The sequence below is a fragment of the Magnolia sinica genome, chromosome 5, assembly GCF_029962835.1.
Source record: "Magnolia sinica isolate HGM2019 chromosome 5, MsV1, whole genome shotgun sequence".
Lineage (NCBI taxonomy): Eukaryota > Viridiplantae > Streptophyta > Magnoliopsida > Magnoliales > Magnoliaceae > Magnolia > Magnolia sinica.
The window spans coordinates 19,359,708-19,383,175 of NC_080577.1; the positions used below are offsets into that span (position 1 = coordinate 19,359,708).

The window sequence follows — 23,468 nt, forward strand, 5'->3', positions numbered from 1 at the left end:
TATTCGATGAATGAGTCGTTGGCTCAGTGTGAATTTCCCTTATTTTTGTGCACACTATCTCCATACTGGAACTCTAGTAGCACTTGAACCAGGCCCAACTCGAACTGTAGTGCGGCAGCCCTTGCACTTGACGGGAGTGCGGCACCACCCCACACCGTCCCTGTCCCCCTCTCTATTTCCTCTTTCTTACCTACTGCCTTGGTAAAGAGTCCGATCATCTCTATACTCAGAAAACTCAACTAAACGTGCCCAGAAACACCAGTGGATGCAGCACTACACGACTGAGTCGAACTCGTCTCAACAACCTGACTTCCTTATTCTCTTCTGCTTTCCCTTTCATTCATCATTTCATGGCTGACCATTTGTCTTAGGGCTTGATGACTGAATGTCAAGGATGCAGAGACAGTGGCTACAACAGTAGCTACACTCGTGGGTGATCAATGGAGAAGAAGACGAACTCCAATGGCAGATCTCAAATAGGAGCCTCTCTCTTCAAGATGGAGCTTCTAAAAAACCAGGATGTATCCTATATGAGGCTTGAGGAAGGAGGAAAACAAAGCTCCATTGAAGATGCATGATGGGTTCGAGTTTAGAAGCTCTCGGCTAGATTTCAGAAGGACCGAGAAGTTGTTTATGTTGTGGTTTCTCTCCATCTGGCTAGGTTTTTGGGGTATCCAGGATGGTATATCCTAGCTCGGACGGTCTGGATTCATTTAAAACTAGGGTTTTCTGTTTTTGGACAGACAAAGAGAAAGAAGAGGATAAGCTTTCCATTTTTACGTAGCCTAGTCACTCCATGCGAACAACGAATGGACAATCGAGATTCGTTCAAATGGAAGGCTAGGATTGGTGGAAAATGGAAGGCTGGGATTGGTGGAGGAATCCTCATGTGGATCACAATAGCTGGCTGGAGAAAGGGGTGGGGATAGTTTCAGTTTTTGGAACGGGTCACTTGCATGGTGGTGTCTGAATTTTAGTACACACACGTATGCATGCATCTATGTGGGGTCCACCATCCTGGATGAATTTGAGAGGCCTACAATCTGAACAGTTTGGATCGGCTCAAGGTGGTCCATATAGATCGAGAAAGGGGTGGGGATAGTTTCAGTTTTTGGAACGGGTCACTTGCATGGGGGTGTCTTTGAGCCGAATTTTAGTACACACACGTATGCATGCATCTATGTGGGGTCCACCATCCTGGATGAATTTGAGAGGCCTACAATCTGAACAGTTTGGATCGGCTCAAGGTGGTCCATATAGATCGCAATGGTTTGCTTTAGAAGTTGCTGGAAACACAATTCCTTCGCACGCCAATCTTCTTGTGATCGACGTCGTGTGTACATACGGGCCCACCAGCTTGCAAAACTTATGAGGGTGGGTCAGTTGTGGCCCCTCTACCAGATGGACGGCTCAAATCGTGCTCCTGGCCATGATGGTGGGCCACAAACCAAGCACACGGGCAGCGTCACCCGTAGGCGGGAACAGAAAGGAAGAGGGCTTCCTCCGGAATTCTCAGTCAAACTCAGTTTGATCAAGTCTCTCAAGCCCAGTGCATCGTTGGTGCATACACATAATGCACTCTCGAGATCGATTGTGGGGTCCACAGGATTGTATGGTACCATCCACACAGACCATTCGTTTTGAATAGTCCCTATAGGACATTAGACCAAAGATCTGGTAGATTTGATGCTTAGGTTAGGTGGGCCATACTTTTAGGTCTTGGCATTTAATTTTGGGTTCTTATCGGTCCAATGGCCAAATTGCATTCGGATCTGACCATCAATGGTTGTTAGAGTTTCTTGTCCAATCTAGATGGGTTCTTGGGAGTTGTTTTCATAATCAGGTGGTCAAATTCTACGATTAGGTGATGATTGGCTCAGTAGGGCGTGGTGGACACGATGAACGATGGATCTTGTGATCCGGGGTTCTAAATCTAAGATGGTCGGTTAGATTTGTGTATCAATAAAATTGAAATCCTAAGAATAAGTTTTAATGATGTGGTGGTCCATCTTGAATAATAACGGATGGATAGCTTAATATATGGATGAGAACTGCTTTCAATGGTTGGATTTAGACTAGAATGCACATGAATGTTCGCTTTAGCTAGGTTTGTATTTATACTAAATTAGGTTACATGGTAACACCCAAGTGCTGAAAAGTACAGGGTATTACAATCTACCCCCCTTAAAGAAAATCTCGTCCTCGAGATTTGGTAACGCACGTCCCGATTATTAGTATGCGAGTGGTTTGGTCATCATAATGGTGTACCCTATTTCGAATATGCCTAAGTGTGAAATCCCAACATATGTCCTTAACAAGCTATACCTAAATTTGTTACAATCCAAGTTTCTAGTCTAGCAGATCAACTAAAGTATTTAAGTTCCACTAAGGATTGGAAATCATTCCAATATAAACCAAATCTAAGGAATCATTTTAACGCTTATCAACATCAAAATTTCCTATATCATTTACTAAGGCTGTCAGTTCATTTAGGTGGCAACTAATGTTAATATTACATCTTTCTTTTTATTTTCTCTTGCTTTTACTGATAGTTCTTCGTTGTCTAAAGTACAGTGCAGTTTTCCATTTTCTGTGTTTGAGGTAACAAGAACGGATGGTTGTAATAGGTTTGAGCCAGATACATCGGTCCTTTGCCTGCGCAGAACAAAGGATCCACCGGTATCAATTCGTAATCCTAGAAAGTCTTGATCCTCTGCTTGATCAGGGCATTGAGATCATTGAGGTTTGCTAGGTCTTAGAATTTGAGTCAAACCGCGTAGACTTCGCTTAAATATGGTTCCATCAATCCGTGATCTTGATTATTCTAGACTCCTAGGGAATATCATATAATCTTCTAATTTCACAATACAAGTGCCTGAAATCCATGTGAAGCAACTCAAATGAGCGTCATGGATTGATCCACCGGTATCAATTCGTAATCCTAGAAAGTCTTGATCCTCTGCTTGATCAGGGCATTGAGATCATTGAGGTTTGCTAGGTCTTAGAATTTGAGTCAAACCGCGTAGACTTCGCTTAAATATGGTTCCATCAATCCGTGATCTTGATTATTCTAGACTCCTAGGGAATATCATATAATCTTCTAATTTCACAATCCAAGTGCCTGAAATCCATGTGAAGCAACTCAAATGAGCGTCATGGATTGATCCACCGGTATCAATTCGTAATCCTAGAAAGTCTTGATCCTCTGCTTGATCAGGGCATTGAGATCATTGAGGTTTGCTAGGTCTTAGAATTTGAGTCAAACCGCGTAGACTTCGCTTAAATATGGTTCCATCAATCCGTGATCTTGATTATTCTAGACTCCTAGGGAATATCATATAATCTTCTAATTTCACAATACAAGTGCCTGAAATCCATGTGAAGCAACTCAAATGAGCGTCATGCTTCCACTGCGCACTGAGGTAAACTTAATGCACTATATGAAATATCAAGGCCAAGGTTTTCTACATGAAATCTAGGTTTGAAATTTGCCAAATTCACCTAGGATTTCAAATTTAGCCCCCGATATGCTCAGTCTATGATTGGAAATTTACCCAAAATTCTATAACTTTACCTTTAGTTAACCCTAAGTGCTAAAATTTGTGAGAATTATAGTATTTAACTAACGAGATGTATTAGGGAATTAAAATTACAATTCCTAGTATGATTCCCTAAGTTCAGAGAGTGCTTATGTTTAATCTAATGTACGATTCGGTGGGTAAGGAGTCGTCCATTGACCTAAGGTTGTTTCATCTACTAAACGTGATAACGATGTTATTTCTAACTAAGGAAAATTATGGAAAAAGTTCAAACTCTAGATTTCTAAAAATTGTTTCTTAGGAGTAAAGTCTAAGGAATGTTCTCGTTTGGTTTTATGTACATATAGTGGATATTTGTTCTCCCACGACACCAAGGTTTAGTTTCTAAGTTCAGATAACAAGACATGAAATTTTCAATGGGGCCTAAAGTTTTAAGTTTCTATGTTCTCAACTTTCCCTAATTCTAAGGGAATTCCACATAAATTCGAATGGTTATCCTAATAATTTTTAAGGGAACCTAAGTTTGGGTTTCTAGGCTCATCCATATGCATCAATGAGTTGACTGTTTGAAAGGCTCATTCTTTGCTTAACGAGCCGACTATTTGAAAGGCTCACTATCTTACTTGAGCGGGTCGACTGTTTGATAGGACCTGAATGTTCCCGTTTGTCATCATAGTGGGTATTTGTTCTGCCACAGTACCAAGGTTTAGTTACTAAGTTCAAATAACAAGAAATGAAATTTTCAAAGGGGCCTAAAGTTTTAAGTTTCTATGTTCTCAACTTTCCCTGATTCTAAGAGAATTCCCTGATTTGAATATAACTCAGCTTAAATCAACGAAATGCCTCGAAGCATATAAAGGTTTTGGATCAATAAACATAAAACAAATCATATGAATGGCTTCGAAGATCGAATAGGGCTCAATCAGACGAATGGTTTGAATCAATCAAAATCGGCCCAAATATATGTGATTGGTTTAGATAATTGAAAATCCAAATATATCATCAATTGGATTACTAAACATCAGCTTTTGAATATAACTTGGCTTCAATCAACGAAATGGCTCAAAGCATTTGAAGGGTTTGGATCACTAAACATAGGCCAAATCATATGAGTGGCTTGGAAGATCAAATAGTGCTCAATCAAACGAATGGTTTGGATTAATGAAAATCAGCACAAATATATATGATTGATTTTGATCATTGAAAATCAACTCAAATATATCATCAATTGGATTACTAAGCATCAGCCTTCGAATATAACTTGGCTTGAATCACGAAATGGCCCAACGCATATAAAGGGTTTGGACCAAAAAACATAGGCCAGATCATATGAATGGCTTGGAAGATCGAAGAGGGCTCAATCAAACAAATGGTTTGGATCAATGAAAATTAGCCCAAATATATATAATGATTGGTTTAGATCATTGAAAATCAACCCAAATATATCGTCAATTGGATTACTAAACATTGGCCTTCGAATATAACTTGGCTAGAATCAACGAAATGGCCCAACGCATATAAAGGGTTTGGACCAGTAAACATAAGCCAGATCATATGAATGGCTTGGAAGATCGAAGAGGGCTTAATCAAACGAATGGTTTAGATCAATGAAAATCAACCAAAATATATATAATGATTGGTTTAGATCATTTAAAATTAACCCAAATATCTCATTAATAGGATAGATCACTACATAGGGGGCAGTAACAAAGCAGGGTTAGATAAGCCTTCAAATATCATTTCGCTAGGACCGATGAAAATTACTCGAGTCCTATGAAGAGCTTAGATCACTAAATATAGGCCTAATCATGTAAATGGCTTGAAACATCAAATGGAAGCCCCATCATATGAAGATATGGATACATGAAAATCAGCCTAATCATACCAACAAGATCGAATAGGGCTCAAAATCAAACGAATGGTTTGGATCAATGAAAATCAGCCCAAATATATATGATTGGTTTAGATCAATGAAAATCAACCCAAATATATCGTCAATTAGATTACTAAACATCAGCCTTCGAATATAACTTGGCTTGTATCAAAGAAAAGGCCCGACGCATATAAAGGGTTTGGATCAGTAAACATTGGCTAGATCATACGAATGCCTTGGAAAATCGAATATGGCCCAATCAAACGAATGGTTTAGATAAATGAAAATCAGCCCAAATATATATAATGATTGGTTTAGGTCATTGAAAATCTACCCAAATATATCATCACTAGGATGGATCACTATATAGGGGCAGGTAACAAAGCATGGTTAAATAAGCCTTCAAATATCACTTCGCTAGGACCGATGAAAATTACTGAAATCCTGTGAAGAGCTTAGATCACTAAATATAGACCTAATCATGTGAATGGCTTGAAACATCAAATAGAAGCCCGATCATATGAAGATATGGATAGATGAAAATCAGCCCAATGATACCAACAAGATCGAATAGGGCCCAATCAAACAAATGGTTTGGATCAATTAAAATCAGCCTAAATATATACAATTCATTTAGATCAGTGAAAATCAACCCAAATATATCATCAATTGGATTACTAAACCATCAGCCTTCGAATATAACTTGTCTTGAATCAACGAAATGGCCTGAATTATATGAAGGGTTTGGATCACTAAACATATGCCAAATCATATGAATGCCTTGGAAGATCGAATAGGGCTCAATCAAACGAATGATTTGGCTCAATATATATATATATATATATATATATATATATATATATATATATATATATATATGTATGTATATATATATATGTATATATATATATGTATATGTATATATCTGTATATATATATATGTATATGTATATATATATATGTATATATATGTATATATATATATATGTATATATATATATATATATATATATATATATATATATATATATATATATATATCATCAATCCATTAACAGTGGGTCCCACCTTCTAATATAACTCAGATTGAATCAACGAAATGGCCCGAAGCATACGAAGCGTTTGGATCACTAAATATAAGCCAACTCATATGAATGGCTTGGAAGATCGAATAGGGCTCAATCAGACAAATGGTTTGGATCAATGAAAATCAGCCCATATATATGATTGGTTGGTTTAGATCATTCAATATCTACCCAAATATATCATCAATAGGATGGATCACTACATAGGGGGCAAGTGACAAAGCATGGTTAGATAAGCCTCAAATATCACTTCACTAGGACCGATGAAAATTACTCAAATCCTATGAAGGGCTTAGATCACTAAATATAGGCCTAATCATGTGAATGGCTTGAAACATCAAATAGAAGCTCAATCATATGAAGATATGGTCACATGAAAATCAGCCCAATCATACCAAAAAGATCGAATAGGGCTCAATCAAACGAATGGTTTGGATCAATGAAAATCAGCCCAAATATATATGATTGGTTTATATCAGTGAAAATCAACCCAAATATATCATCAATTGTATTACTATAAAAGATACACATCAATCTATCGTATCCCTCCGGGTGGAAACTTCGTATCGAGTGGCTGGGAACATTCCTTTCACATTCAGTCATCGAAGCGAGTGTATAGAGATGGCAAATTGTTTGACTAAAAACTCCAAATTTATGTTCCTCTTCAACGACTAGTGCTCTCAATCATCAGAGCATTAATTCAAAGCAGCTTCAATCATTGCAATTCATAACAATTTCAATTGTCTATGATGGAATATCAAAATATGCAAAACATGTTGACATACTGTCACTTTGTCTTACAAAGGAGCTGTTGTCTGTCCAATAAATAGGTTGTTGACATTTTCAGCAAGGCTTATTAAGGGAAGGCATTAAACTATCATAAATAAATAAAGAAACACACAAACAAAGAGCGCAGAATTAATTATGATTATACTAGCTTATTACTTTAATTACACAAAATGTAAGGGTGTGTTAATCACTTGTATTTTACAATGTTAACATATCACAAAGGACCTAGTTTCCTTTTCACACACCTATTTCTTCTTATAGGGTGTTTCTTTCGTCCTCATTTGCTTGTTGTTTCCTTTTGTTTTTGTTTTTTTGTTTCTTTTCCTGCTTTATCTTTGTTTCCCTGTTCTGTTCAATGGACAATTTTCCTGTTCTCCAGCCTTATTGCTCCAAACCAAGGGGGATCATTCTTCTCATGTCATGGTTCTATCAAGTACTCCGTCACATACCTTAGGCCTGAACATGCCGAGCCCATCTTTGCTTCTTTCTTTTGCCAACAAGAGTGAACTGAAACCTTTTCTACTACAAGTTCCTTTTTTTTTTGGGGTGGTGGTTGGGGCAAGTATTGCCTCTATGTTGTATTTACTAGCTGTAAAATGTTTGATCCCTTTGAATTTCTTGAGTTTTCATTTCCAGAAATACTCTGAGGTTATTTTAACTTATACACTTCTACAGAATCATCAGTAGAGAATGAAACAAAGAAATTTTCTCAGCAATGACAAGGACAAAAGCCTGGCTGCTCGTAACAGAGATGGGAAACTCAAAAATCTGCTAAAGAAAACATACCTAGGATGTTGGGTTGGCAGATGGATCTCCATGGAAATGAATCTGGTGTTCGTGTGAATAATGATGAGAGCAGTCCCATGAACAAAAGACCAAATTATTCTGTGGATTTCGCAAGGTCTGTAACAAAGCAGAAGGGTTGGATCAGGCTTCAAATATCACTTTGCTAGGACCGATGAAAATTAACCAAATCATATGAAGAGCTTAGATAACTAAATATAGGCCCAATCATGTGAATGGCTTGAAACATCAAATAGTGGCCCGATCATATAAATGATATTGCATAAATGAAAATCAACCCAAATATATATGATTGGTTTAGATCAGTGAAAATCAACACAAATATATCATAAATTGGATTACTAAACCATCATCCTTCGAATATAACTTGGCTTGAATCAACGAAATGGCCAGAAGCATTTGAGGGTTTGGATCATTAAACATAGGCCAAATCATATGAGTGGCTTGGAAGATCGAATAGAGCTCAATCAAATGAATGGTTTGGATCAATGAAAATCAGCCCAAATATATATAATGATTGGTTAAGATCATTGAAAATCAACCCAAAAAATGAACTTTTAATAGCCCTGAATAAGGGCCCGGATCATTAAACATAGGCCAAATCATATGAGTGGCTTGGAAGATCGAATAGAGCTCAATCAAATGAATGGTTTGGATCAATGAAAATCAGCCCAAATATATATAATGATTGGTTAAGATCATTGAAAATCAACCCAAAAAATGAACTTTTAATAGCCATGAATAAGGGCCCTGCAATATAGAAGTATTGATCACTGTGAACCAACTCAATCAAATAAAAGATATGGATCAACTTAGCATATCGATTACCTTCAATCACTAAAAATAGAGTCAATCATATGATGAGTCCGGATCACTAAAAGTGGCTTAAATCATATTATGCTTTCTGATAAATGGATATGAGCCCAATCATGTGAACAGTAGTTTGGATCCACTAAAATGGCCCAATCATGTCATAGATTTGAATAACTAGAAACAGGCCAAATCATATGAACAATTTAGATCATCATAAGTAGACCTAACCATATTAATGGTTTGTATCACTAATATGGGTCAGCCATATGAACAGACAGAATTGGAGAAAATAAGCCCAATCATATCAATGGTTTGGATCAAATTGAAGAAAACGAGCCAAATCATATTAAGGTTTGGATCATTAAAAACAAGCCCAATTGTATAAATGATTTGGAATACAAAAAAGGGCGCTATCATAAGACCACAAGGATCACTAAAAATTAACTCAATCATATAAACAGTTTAGATCATTGAATACAGTACCCTACCCTCTGAATGGGTTGGATCCCTGAAAACAGGCCAATTGCAGTTGACCTATGCACCAAATGTCTCAAACAAGAAAAGATTGCAAGTCTAAACTTAGTAGCTAACAAATTGACTATTAAGAAGGGAAATACCTCAACAGTCTGCATTCAATGGCAAAAGGTCAAAATATTCCATGAAAAAATTCCTCCACCCATGACAATTTTTAGTGGATGTCGACTCCAACAAGCATTGTAAAACATCAACAGATTTGATTGTTGGACATAGATCTTGGCATCCAACAAGCATTGTACAACATCCTAATTTAAACACCTGACCGAGAAAACTGTATCAGCATTTGAAGTTGTGTAGCCCAAAAGGATTCTTGTAACTGACCCTAATTACTTGGGATAAGGCTTAGATGACGATTTGAAGTTATGTAGCCATAATAAAACCTTCAAATAAGACCCTTGTATTCTTACATGGGCACAGACAAATTGATTCTTCAATGGCTAGAGCTAGTTACCAATTATTTCCAATGCCCATACAGAGATCAATGCAGGTTCTGTAATCGACCACTCAGCCAATCAAAGGTCACCAATGTCTCTTCAGCAATTATATAAGCACAAAGACTATTAGCGGCATCAGGCCCTGCGCCCATACAAGTGAGACCCATGGCTCAGTTATACATACTGTCGATCACGCTCTGTTGATGGGGCCACAAAAATTGCCCAAATGGGACAATGCTAAGCCTTTGAATGGTGGCCATTAAATGGACAATCAAGAAAACAGTACGGCAAACATTCATACTTGAAAGATTGAATGCTAGGATCTTCCACTCTGGGTTATTTTATTTTATTTTAATGATTGGGACAATACAACCAACGTTTTAAAATCATCAAAATGTGGGGCCCACAGCTCTGAACTCAATACTCAAAAAAATAATACACATAAGGCAGAGAATCATACAGTCCCTCTCTTCTCATAAACATCCAAAATTCATGCCCTACTATCATCATCTATTTAGTTCGATCGCATTTCCCAGCATCATAAAAAAAAAAAAATAATAATAAATAAAAATAATAAATAAATAAATAAGAAGAAGAAGAAGAAGAAGAATATCAAAACCTTAGAAACAGAACTTCACAGAAATTCAACCATCAAAATCTGTAAAAGTACTGAGACACAGAAGATCGAAGAAACGAACCTGAAACCGACACATCGGTGACGGCATCCTGAGATGGAACCACAAACATCAACGATGGAGATGCCGCCGGTTTTCCAGACCCCATCTCTACTCGCATGCTCGAATCCAGAAACCAGCAATCGAGATCTGAAGGCAAGGATTGGGAAACATTGGTAGGGTATTCGGGGATTTGCCCGGTTTTTCCTGTTTCGTGAAGATGCCGGAAATATCCAGAACGCTAGTTTTGGCAGGTGAGCCCTAGCGTCCTTAGACGAGAGAGAGAGGGAGAGAAGGTTAGAGAGAGAACGCTGAAAGAGAAGGTAGAGAGGGGAGGCGTGGCAGAGAACACGGACAGAGGGTCGAGAGAGAGACGTTGCTGTTTAAACAGGGAGAAAGGAAATGGAAAGTGGAATCATAGCGCGTGGGATACCGAGATTTTATCGATCCCGTTTTCTCACTTAAGCCAATAACTGCTTGACACGTGTAGGAAGAATGGAGGGAAACTCGACCGTTACATGCTCTTACTTGCGTATTAAGCAATATAAGATTTGTGAGAAATCCACCCCATCCGTCCGTTTTTCCAGTACATGTTACGACGACGCGGATTTCCTTGCGAAAAGCCTTTGCCAGGAAGGATTCTTGGTGGGGCCCACCTAGATTTTTGTGAGAAATCCACTCCGTCCACCCTTTTTGAGAGATTATTTTAGGACATGATACGAAAAATGATGTTGATCCAAAACTTAAGTGGGGCACACGAGAGGAAAAAGGGGGGATTCTGTGTGAATCGTTGAAACAATCTTGGCCATAAATTTTTTGTTACAGGCAATTATTTTTTGTATTTTTACTTCATCCCAGTGGTGATGACCTTATAAACGGCTTAGATGGCATATAAACATCAAGTGGATCCCAAAAAGGTTTCAACGGTAGGAATTTCTTCGCCCAATTTTCCCTCTCATGTGACCCACTTAACTTTGGATCCACCTCATTTTTTGTCGCATGTATTAAAATGGGCCCTCAAAACGGATGGACGGGGTGGATCTCTCATAAACATCTCTATTGGCCCCACCCAGGAACTCCTTGCCAAAGGCTTTGTACGCGTCTAAAATGAATACCGTTGAAACCTTCCTGGATCCACCGTGACGTTTATATGTCGTCCATTTCGTTCATTCGATGAACTGAAAAAAAAAGAAAAAAGAAAAAAGAAAAGAAAGTATTATCGTGATACGGAACCTACGTGTCCTCGCGAATGCTTAAGGGTGGACATACAATCCTTATTGTTTCCTGCCTTGATGCCCACTCTAGTGGTGGATCTCCCACATTTATGGCCACATATAACATGATCCCATAAAACTGATGGACAGGATGGAATTCCCACAAACATAACGGTGGACGGGGTGGAACTTCGTGATACTGGCATACGCATGGCCGTGGGCCCATCTTGACGGTCCATCCATTTTATCAGATCATTTTAGGGCATGGATTGCGGATCATACTAAAAAAACAAAACAAAACAAACAGGGGTGATTGGAGGCCAACCATTAAAAACTTCCTAAAGCCCATTATAATGTTTATTTGCCATCCAATCGGTTTATAAGGTCCCACGGACCTGGATTAAACAAAAATCACAAGATCAGCTTAATCCAAAATTATTTTGACCCACAGAAAGGTTTTAATGGTGGGCATTCAATCACGACTGTATTCTGTGGTGTGGTCCACCTAAGATTTGGTTGTTTTCATTTTTAGACCCATCCCTTAAAATGAGTTGAAAAGATGGATGGACGGTTCAGGTATCCAAAAGACCAAAGTTTTTAATCAAGCTAATATTTATGTTTTACCTTTGTTCATTACTATGTGATCTTATAAACAAGTTGGATGGTAAATAAACAACATGATAGCCCCGAGAGATGACTGTCATTGTTCCACTAGTTTTTATGGTGTGGTCTACTTATTTTTTTTATTGGCCTAAAATAATATGGCAGAATGGATGGACAATAGAACTTGTCACGTTAACACACTACCTAAGTACACACCAAGCAATTCGCGTCCGCTTATACTTATGCATGGCATGACGCTTGATAACAGGGCTAACAAATTGTACACATGGCTTGGATAAAACAGACCAATTGCACGTGCCAGTGTCTCAAAGGCATGATTCCAATATCATATTATTTTGCATATACTCACCTCGGGTTCACATGCACTTAGTTGTGGAAATATAATTATTAGAATATTTTCATTTTTATTTGTAAATAATGATTAACAATTCAACACTTATAGAGACATAAATTAAGTAGTGAGGCCCATTCCACCCTTAGTCGTGGTGTGGTGATGTGGCAAGATTTGATTGGTGGATCGTATGCTATCAAAGATGAGCCGAGTTTGTACTCAGATAAAAAAAACCTTCAAAAAATGATTGGGCAATCCTCAGCCCCATAGAGCAAATATCACCGTATCACTATATCATCCTTAAGATATATAATGAGCTGCCCATCACCTAAACAGTGTCCTAGTTAAAAATATAAGGGTTTTTTTTTTTTTTTTCCAAAACATCGATGCACTTTTTTAATAGTTCAGATCCTATTTCGTATGTCATGTCTACAATTTTCAAGTAATTTCTAAGAACCTGTGTATTATACATTAAAATCTATGATAATATGAAAGGTTTTGATGCCTCTTCTTGTCAAAACACTTGCCTGATGCATGTACTCATTAGGTATGTGACTATTCGATAATGTGGATAGAGGACTTCATGCCAATGAGATCTTCTCCGCCTATTAGGTGTGCCACCTTGTGTCTATTATGGGCCAAAAACTTAGGAAAATTTAAAACTCAAGCATAACACTTTGCGTTAGCAAGCCAAAGCTTTAGGGCGGAGAAATCCACTTTGCCCATCAATTTTAACAATAAATCCATTGTCCATCAATTTTTACAGCTCACGTTAGGACATGAGGCAAAAGTGAGGCGAATCCAAAATTCTAGTGGGACACATCATAGGAAGTGGTGGAGATGGAAGCACTAACAGTTGGGATTGCCTTGGCACTACAACAAAACTGTTCTACACCAGCAGCGGTCAAAACCGCCGGTAAAGGCTGCCTCAGTAAATAATTTTCCGGCGGCCAGAATCCTTTATTAGTATTTGTATATTGTAATTTTACCGGCGGTCATGAAAGCGCCGGAAAATGTGCCAATATGCTGCTATATGTGATGGCCACTGTTTATATTTGATTAAAACCTGCGTTCTGTTTTTACACATAAAAAAGTTTGTACTTATTCACATGCAAAACACAGGCATAAATTGCTGCTCACAATATCCAAAAGCCTCCTGTGTCCAGATTTAATTGGGATTGAAAATTAGGAAAACTTAACCTAGACCTTACCTGTGTCCGGATCCATATCCTCTTTGCTCCAGGTTTCACCTAAAACAACCCTGACCCAACCAAATCCAGCTTATGTTGAGTTGGTCTAGAACATTCCTTGACCTGCCCAACCCCATTTGTACCCTATCAAGCACCCTATCATTCAGTGTGTTCGATTAAATATTTCAATATGACAGCATGTGAAAGGAAGTAAACCAAGCCTGCAAGAACCCAACAAAAACAGAAATCAAGGCCATCAGGTCATCAATTGTCCAAGTGATGCTTGCGCCGCACGTCTGAATTGGCACACATGTGAAAGATCTGATCTATCCATCAATCAGGGCACATACCCAAAATCAGGCCAGTCACTTGTAGACAGCTAGAGCAAAAATAACTACATTTTTATATTCAACATACATATGTTTCCTGCCTGATTAGCGACCCAGCCAGATTAATGGACTCGATCTTGCAAAATCCAAATGTTGATTGGAAGACACCAGAGAAGAAGGGTGCAGTGAAAGCCAGCTTTCTGTATGTGAGCAGATCAACAGAAGGATCTACTACTTTCTGAAGCATGGAAGACAGCAGCAGCGAAATTACCACAACTGGACCGATGGCTATCTCCCTCAAACTCCTCATAGCAGCATAAATCAGCAATGTGAACAAAAGCACATACCCATGCCCAGCTATTGGGATTAATAGCTTCATATAATGGCCTAACGATCGGATAAAACGAGCTTTGGTGCTAAGAACAATTTCCGCATTTGGTCTCTCTATAATCAGTTACCACCAGTCGACAAAACCTTCCCAGGTGCAGACACAACTCTGCTAGCACTTAGAATTCATTGCAAAACCAGTACCATCTAAAGTTCCAAAGCAAACAACTAGAAAGCTGCTTCATTTTCCAATTTATATCTAGAGAAAAATGACCAACTGCATTTCTAGATTCTATATTTCAACAACAGAGCTGGTGAAGATTGGAATCAAGAGATTTGGCCACAAAATGAACTTTTCATAAACCTGTCGACTAGACAGGGCCTTATCTATCCCTTCATAGTTACCACCCTGAAAATTAAGTTTTATTACTCATGAAACCGAAACAGTAATGCACACACCAGCAAATTGCACAAGCCAATGATATAAGGAAAACTTTTGTGAATGGATGAAGCAAATTCTTCTATCGATGAAGGAAGATGGCCAAAACATTTACTGCATATGTGTGCAAGATTTGTATCATGGAAAATAAATAAGATACCTTATGATGATAGGGAAATTATAATTTTACCCATGCCAATAAGAAAGGCCGAATTGCCTTTTGACCAATTTGGTCTGAATTTTAGGCCTTGACCCACGTAAAATGGGCCCACATGTTGGACAATTTAATTTCAGGTAAATGTTTGTGATGCCAATGGTTATCCACATGCATATGGATCATCACACTCATAGTCTAGAGTATTAAATGAATAAAACTGAAATTAAAACATATATTTAAAGAACATTTAACATAAAACATATATTTAAAGTACATTTGACATAATTTCTAAACAACATAATTATTCCAGGAGCTCAAGAAGTCTGAGATATTTATATACTATTCCCATTAGGTTAACTATAAAAAATCGACCCAAACATAATACATGATAATTAGACAGGAAGAGTTTGACAGTTTTATGCATTGCCTAGTGATTTTTTTCTCTTTGGAACTGGCTCTATATGGCATTGGGATTTTGAGGCTTAGAGGATATGGTTGGTTTGTTCATAGTTCCCTCATATTCATGTGAGTTTGTTTGGAAGATATTGTGATGAAAATAAGAAACCTATTAAAGAGGAGTAAGATTACAAAGTACATGCAATAGATATGTGCATACTGATACATCCATATTTATCTATTGCATACCGATATATCCAGATTTTCTTTCCAGAAAAGGTACTTATGTTGCCTGCTTATTCAACTAAATCTGCAATTTAAGAAAACACAAGTCAATGTTTTAAATTCATTTTTCTGACATAATCAACACCCAAACAATACATCATGGCTTGAAGTGTATATTTAGAAGCAAGGAAATTACAATTTGGTCATTTCAGTTTATAAGTACAAATAATTGCAATTTGTTTCAACAACACATCCAAACATTCACATCAAAAAATTGGATAAATTAGAAATTTTACTTGTCCCAGTTGATTTCTCTATGACCAATGGATTGACTTGCAGAAGGAGAAGAATCCATGGATGCCGAAATAAAATACTCCGGAGCCCTTCAAAGCAAGGAAGAATCAAGCCCCATTTTGAGAAAATCTAAACAAATGGATGGTTTGAGAGATTACTAAGATTTGCAAATGCTGGAGAAACAAGAAGAACAAAAGGAAGGGAGGATTTTTTTAAACAAGAAGAACCCAGCCAGTGCATCAACAACCTGAAATATATTCCTACAACAACATAATCTATTCATGCACACATTAGAGCAATGCCATTGATCATTGAAACAAGCGGCAATAATCAAAGAAATATGTCCACCCCACCATGATGATTATATAAAATCAACTCTAAACATTACATTCGAAACAAAAATTTAGTCATGGAGACCAAAATAAGGAAGAAAAACCCAATTTCTTCATCAACATATTTCAGTCTCAGCAAAACATGAACCATGGAAAAATTTGGCATACACTTTGCAGTGCTCTTGCCATCTAACTTGGACCAAAATAAGCAGGTTTCCAGCAAAAAATTTCAAGGCCACCCACAGAAAGCAAAGTCCAAACTGTTTGGAGGCTATCATTTTTTCATCAAAATGACTAAAAACATTATTCTGCTTATATAGATGAAATGGGTGGTGGGCTATCGGTTTTAGGTAGAATCAATTCCATCTAGTACAGACTTCAATGATAACAATGTTCTTTTTCCCACCATGCACTCATATATATCAACCAAAAACCAGAAATTAAGAAGAACCAAGTCCTTATGCTCAATCGGATTTCATTCAAAGTCAACAAAAGAATCCCCATTCTTAGAAATCAACATATATAAAAGAAAATCCACAATATTTTACCATCACACACTCAACCAAAAAGATTTATAAAAAAAAAAAAAAAGTGATCCAAATATAGCTCAGCACAAAAGATTGAACAGCTCTGTTCGAGTTTCAAGTTTTTACAAGTGAAGCCCATGCTTCACTGAATCCAAATAGGTGGATGTCATCATCCTTTCATGTGAGTCACCAAATAGATGTCTAAGAAAGAAAAACAGCAAGAGTTCATACCATGATATCATTCACATATCTCTGTCAAGGAAGTGCGTCATGGATGAGACATGAATTACCTTCAGTTCAGACCCATACTCTAGTCTTGAGCATATCCCAACTATGGAATGTTCAACTCTGCATTCCCTTAAGAAGCATCCATGTGAAATTATGGAGTCCAAATTCTGCAGTAATAACAAGTAAGCACAGGTAAATATTTGTATCAAAGAGTTCAAGGCTCATCAGCAAGAATAGTAAATACACATCATACCCAGCATTTTTCTATCTTTGTTGGCGGTAGAAACCTAGGAGATGTGAAGATTGGCTTCAGCATATCATAAAATTGAAACTTGGGAGGCTTCACCAAACATTAGACAGCTTCAGTTTGAAAAAATTTGTCAAACTAAAAAACAAAAAACTGTACACAGACAACTAGTTCATGGGAGATTTACCTAATCTGTGAGAGCCAATTTAGCATCAAAAAAGGACTTAACGGTCCCAATATCTTTCCAGTAGCCATTAAATAGATATGCCTGACAAGGTATGAATGTGACAGCCTTGTTAGAGACTTCTACTTCTATGGTTTAAATGCCCAATTTTTGTTCTCAGAAAACTGAGACCAATATATGGTTCCTTTCTTTATATAAAGGCTGACTGGAACCTGATAACACACTCTTAGGCCTAGAAAGGAGCCAACAATTGCAGCAGCAGCCCCCTTGTAAACTGGCCTTTGAGAGAATCTACACTTCTTCTTTTTTTGAGAGATAATCTACAATAATACAGAGGCTTTTGAGGAATTCATTACCTGAACATTGTATTCTTCAGCAGCCATTGGAATGATCTCTGATCCAAAATCCATTAAATGTAGAATTCGATATGCTTGGAAAAAGAAAAGGGTTGTGGAGAGTAGTCCATCCTCTGCAAGAGCCGCCCAATGGACTGCAGAAGCTTTTGACCTTGTGTTAATGTTTAAGACTGCAGGAGCTTCAGGTTAGCTTTGGTCCCCACGTTTTATAGATGTTGTCAAATTGTCATTGATCAAGCTAAATAGGACGATAATTCCACCTTTCCAACTTAGATTTGAGATGCTACTAGCAAAGGGAACTCCTGTCTTGTTAATTGTACCATCAAGATTCAAGATAGAGTTAGTATTACATGTAGCAAAAAATCATCACAATAGAAAGTTTAACCGGGCCAGCAAATTTGCAATACATGACAAACCCATTCAAAGTGCATGTGCCACTTAAAGGGCATGGAAATAGAATCAAGATACACTACAAGGATGAAATGGTCGAAGAAATGCCTTCAACAAGGTTCAACATTTGCTTGATGGCGATATCGTCCGATGTGCCACTTAATGGGCACTGCCACATTGATATAGAATCAAGATAGACTACAAGGTTTCTGTGCTAAATGAAATGTATTCACCATAGTTTTGCATTTGCCTGATGATGATGTCATTGCATGTACCACTTAATCAGCACTGCCACATGGATATAGAATGAAGATAGACTAGTACAAGTAGTCCATGGTAGAAGAAATGCCACCATAATTTACACTACATTTGGTGTTTTTAGACTTCTCTTTTTCTTTTTTTCTTTTTCTTTTCTTCACTTGATTCCACCTCAGGAAAGAAAATATCAGCTGCCTAATACCAAAGGTCCCTCATGAAGATATATAACTTCATGTAAATGACACTAAAATGAAATGATATATAAGAACTAGCTGCTAAGATAATACATACATGCATACATATATACATATACATACATATTGTACTAAGTTGCATATAAGGTAAATCAAAGGATGTATGTTGTTCAAGAAGATCAGTGTACAACTGAATAAGTAAATCAAAGCAAGGGCACTCCACGATTACATTAAGCACCTCTTCTTCCAACTGTCTCAGAGCTTCCAAGAAAGGCAACGCCCAGGAATGGACTATTTCTTGACTGTCAGCATACTCATCTTCGGTATTCCACTGCTGAAAACTAAGCCGTAGCAAGCTCACGGAATGGATAGCATTGAATGGATGCTTTCAGGATGTTTCCAATGCATCATTTGAAGCAGCCAATTCAACCAACTCCAATGAAAGCAGAGGTAGAGGTTGTGCATCAACATTAATTTGAAGATGAGCAGTAATATCTCTCCAGCAATGCATTATACAACTCCAAATTGGATGGTTTCTTTCTTGTTCAAGTATCGTAAGAAACGAATTGAAAAAGCAGCAGTATGGGTGCAAATGAGAACTATACCATTTAAACTAGAGAGCATATGGTATGAGGTTACTTGCAGTGGCCTGTTCAATTGTCCAGTTGGCAGTAAAGAGAAGCATCCTATTGGCCAGTTCCAAATCAAACTTGGTGAGACCCATGTTATTGATAACATGCTTTTTAAAAGCATTTGGAAATAGAGTATGGCATATATTCTGCACAGGAATTACTGGCGGTTGGAGTTTCACGCAATCATTCAAGAAAGCCCCGGAGTGACCATCAGAAATGACAGAACCTGCAGTTACCAACGGAGTCCTGGGTATCATTAAGATTTGTTTGTCAATCATTCGAGAAATTACAGAGTCCTCACTCTGATATTTCTTCCAACTACAACACAATAAAACAAATTTTCTTTTTCTTTTTTCTTTTTTTCCTTTTATTTTGATAGGTATTGAACCCAAGATAACAATGTTGAAACAAACCCTGTCTGCCATTGCGCTATGGACTCAAACACAAACAAATGAAACAATTAAAAGTCCTTATTTTCAAATTCTAATGTACTAACTTCAACTTCACCTAGACAAGCAAAGATTGATGAGGGAGAAATTTTTAAATCCAATGGTCCTCAGATGATATGCATGACAAATTTCCATGCAATGGCTTGCAGGTGAATATTCCACTAAATGTTACCATGTGTCTTTCTAAACAACAGAACAAAAAGAATGTAATAGGTTGTAGGTGAATATTCCCAATTAAGATAATGTCTAATCTTGATACGGTTTAACAACCACACATTAGACATTTCATAAAAGAATGTACTCTTAACTTGTATCATTGCTCAATTTTGGTGGAAGTGGACACAGGGAATGGTATCCAGTGGTTTTTTTTTTAAAAAAGGTGTCTAGTTTCTGGTTCCAATATTAGCAAGCATCATAGAGTGATTTTTTATTTTTATTTTTTTGTCCTTTTTTTTTTCTTTTTTTATGCACGCACACACACCCCACACACTCACGCCATAGTGGAATTTCACCACCTATGGGTACTCAAACCCTTGACCAGGTGTTGAAACTCCTGAGAGTCTACCACCGGAGCAAGAGTAAGGACCCTGATAGAGTGATTAGCAATCAGAGATATTGTTGGATCGCCTGATAGTGATTTCTTCCACCTCCCAAGAGAAGTTAATCAAAAGGTAGACCACTTGAAAGGCCTATCTTAATTAAATTTAGTTATCATTTAGAAAACGAGTTGGTTATTTATCCCCCAAACAAAAAACACTTCTTCTATGGTGCTCTCATGCCCAAAGAGCATCATGCACTCTTATGGCTGAAGATAATATATGGTGTCGACCCTAACTTAGCTTCATGTTGCATACTAACTACTGACAGGTAACAAGCCAGCAACACCCATACTCTAGTGAATTACTCGCAACATTAGCATAACAGTTAACATTTGAGAAAGATGCCAATGTCCTTATTATGAAGAAAAAAAAAACACAATGAGAAAATGCAACATGATGATTCCTGATCAATGCATCATGTGCAATTTAGAACTAGAATCAGTTGATCATATTTTTATTCACTGTGCTATGGCCAAGTCTGTTTGGAGTTGCTTCTGAGGAAGGTTTGAAATCAGCTGGATCTTCAATGCCCCATTTGGGGATTGGTTTTCTTTGGGATCCTACAGAGGATTTGGAGGGAGAGGAACAATGGGATTTTCAAAGACAGTCTTCTAGTGCAGTTTTTATTGACTTGCATGTGTGCTTAGAGAAACTCCACTAACAAATCTGTCCATCATTTTACAGGCATGCATACATGGTTGATCATTAGAGATTAGGCTTTAGAAGAGTTTTATTAGAATTAGGATTTCTATTAGAGTTAGAATTTTACTATTTTTGGTAATTGCTAATTTTGTTTTTTTTTGTTTTTCTATATTAATGGTGTAACAGGGACACACACATTAGACTATTATCTAGCAATTTATTTCGAATTTTCTAGAATTACTTCTAGTTTCTATCTTTCCTCATGGATTCGAGGTATCTCTGTGAGTCCAGAGAATCTCTATGGATTTGGAGTAGTTATCCCCCTGAGGAAGATGGTGCTCGACCTCAAAACGTCCTTCCCTGCATCAGTGGCACAGAACCAGATGAGTTATGGGGAGGTGGACATGAAAAGCATAGACATTTTCCTTAGACAAACAGACATGGCCAAGTGCCATATATCTAATGAGCTTCTGCGTAGACAGAAGTTCAGATAGTCTTCTCACTATGCTGCTGCCAGATTGAGGCAGGGCAAGTTGCTCTTGGTTGGTAATAAAGTTCTGCTTGCCTTTCAAGAAAATTAAATAATAAAAATAAAAAAGAACTGATGCCTAGGAAGTAGGACAGAACAATGGCTATAGATAATAATGCACAACAACTTAAATGCGACTTAGTACAATATGATCACATGATATTTAGGGTTACAATAAAAAAGAGTTCACAAATGCAACTTATTGGGACTCTAGTCTCCAAATAAGCATGTCACTTGTTAGTCTTATTGTGAGGTTATGAGCTTTATCTCTACATTCTCTTGATAACATCTACATTCCGCCTCTGCCTCCAAGCAGAGATAATTAACTTTTGCACAGAATCCTGAATCTTGTGGTGAGTTTCTTGGAGGACAAGATGGTTAGGACCACATCCATGATCCGTGTGTCCAGCTTCTAATATTTTCTCCGGATCCCACAACATGCGGCAGCCCTTCATTTAGAAACAGACAGGCGTTTAGGATGCTTAAACATATCCTGGAATCAACTGCTTTGTTGGTTGTCACTTCATAGAGCTCCTTTTCTCCCAACTACTTAGGGGAGATAGCTCTGCGCCACAATGATTGTATGGTCCTTCATTAGGATTCTCCATTCTGACGCACATTGAAAAATGTGCATCACCAATACAAATCAAAACATCATATTGGGAATCTGTATCAGGCAAAACACCACGTATTGGCCAATACTTTTGGACCATTGCTACAACAACAACCATGATAATGATGATTGTTGGGGAAAAATAGTGGACTCGTCTATGGAATGGACCAACTCTACTGACTCCGCTCGGGATCCCGAGACAATAAACCCGACCGAGGCACGTATAACCAAAGCCTAGAGAGACTTGGCTCGGATCGCAAGAAATCAATCCAGACCAAGACTTACAAAGTCCTGAGCCATAAGGTAGAATCTCTGAAATGCACAAAGTTGGCTCGATAAATGAGGCAGCGGCATTCAAATAGGCTGAATAAAGGCCCAATGCTCAGAAGCCACCTGACCAGCCATAAAACCGACCTATCGGGTCGGTTACAGAGTCGACTATCAGAATAAGAAGGCGCACCGATTATGGATCGGTCCCGTCTCATCCGATAGAGGGCAAGTAGCTCAACCTCCTATAGCTAGCCGAGACTCACTTATTAATAGAGTCGGTCAGGCCCGATCCAATCGGCAAAATCCTCCGAGGAAGGAAGAAACAGTGTAAAGTGAAACACCTTCCCAAAAATCCAGGAAGATCTCCAATCCCGAGGATTTCGAGATTGGCTGGAGTCCAAAATTGGATTGGCATAAAATCTCCAAAATAGCAAGAAGAGAATCCTAGCACGATGGGATCCTCCCCCTCCTATAAATATGAGGGACTTCAAGAGTAAAAGGTACACAAAAACTCTTGTTAAAACCCTTGAATACGATTCTAGTCTTGACTTTGGCATCAGAGAGTCCTCGGCTCTAGACAGGGTCTCCATTGTCTTCTTCTTGTGCAGGTAAAGGATCCAAGGAGGGCACACCGATTTTTTGCATCAAAATGATGATGATAATGATGTTGATAAACATAGCTTCTATAGTTTTTTATATTTGCGTTGATAGTTGATACTTGGAAAAGGTTACTCAGTAACACTATTAATTTTATACAAGATTTTAGTTTATAGGTAAAATGTCAAGTCGGAGCAAGCTGCAACTCAAATTCATCTCCCTTCAATTTAAAATCATTAACAACCACGAACCCTACACCATGTCATTCTTTAGTGATTCATAGAATTCATGTACAACATCAGTAAAAAATTCATGTACAACATCAGTAAAACAAAATTAAGTCCAAT

At 37.8% G+C, this 23,468-nt stretch overlaps 1 pseudogene; it reads right to left on the reverse strand.

Annotated features, from left to right (window-relative positions):
- Positions 1 to 13,768: 13,768 nt before the first annotated feature.
- On the reverse strand, positions 13,769 to 20,067 carry LOC131245662 (glucose-1-phosphate adenylyltransferase large subunit 2, chloroplastic-like; annotated as a pseudogene).
- Between the last annotated feature and the right edge of the window lie 3,401 nt (positions 20,068 to 23,468).